Source organism: Littorina saxatilis, linkage group LG1 (assembly GCF_037325665.1).
Source record: "Littorina saxatilis isolate snail1 linkage group LG1, US_GU_Lsax_2.0, whole genome shotgun sequence".
NCBI lineage: Eukaryota > Metazoa > Mollusca > Gastropoda > Littorinimorpha > Littorinidae > Littorina > Littorina saxatilis.
Window position 1 is genome coordinate 5,681,992 of NC_090245.1, and position 1,086 is coordinate 5,683,077.

The following is a 1,086-nucleotide window of genomic DNA, read 5'->3' on the forward strand; positions in this document are numbered from 1 at the left end:
ATCTTCGCACGGCGAGTTGCCTTATGACAGAAATATTACGTTAACATAGCATCTTCGCACGGCGAGTTGCCTTATGACAGAAATATTACGTTAACATAGCATCTTCGCACGGCGAGTTGCCTTATGACAGAAATATTACGTTAACATAGCATCTTCGCACGGCGAGTTGCCTTATGACAGAAATATTACGTTAACATAGCATCTTCGCACGGCGAGTTGCCTTATGACAGAAATATTACGTTAACATAGCATCTTCGCACGGCGAGTTGCCTTATGACAGAAATATTACGTTAACATAGCATCTTCGCACGGCGAGTTGCCTTATGACAGAAATATTACGTTAACATAGCATCTTCGCACGGCGAGTTGCCTTATGACAGAAATATTACGTTAACATAGCATCTTCGCACGGCGAGTTGCCTTATGACAGAAATATTACGTTAACATAGCATCTTCGCACGGCGAGTTGCCTTATGACAGAAATATTACGTTAACATAGCATCTTCGCACGGCGAGTTGCCTTATGACAGAAATATTACGTTAACATAGCATCTTCGCACGGCGAGTTGCCTTATGACAGAAATATTACGTTAACATAGCATCTTCGCACGGCGAGTTGCCTTATGACAGAAATATTACGTTAACATAGCATCTTCGCACGGCGAGTTGCCTTATGACAGAAATATTACGTTAACATAGCATCTTCGCACGGCGAGTTGCCATATGACAGAAATATTACGTTAACATAGCATCTTCGCACGGCGAGTTGCCTTATGACAGAAATATTACGTTAACATAGCATCTTCGCACGGCGAGTTGCCTTATGACAGAAATATTACGTTAACATAGCATCTTCGCACGGCGAGTTGCCTTATGACAGAAATATTACGTTAACATAGCATCTTTGCACGGCGAGTTGCCTTATGGCAGAAATATTACGTTAACATAGCATCTTCGCACGGCGAGTTGCCTTATGACAGAAATATTACGTTAACATAGCATCTTCGCACGGCGAGTTGCCTTATGACAGAAATATTACGTTAACATAGCATCTTCGCACGGCGAGTTGCCTTATGACAGAAATAT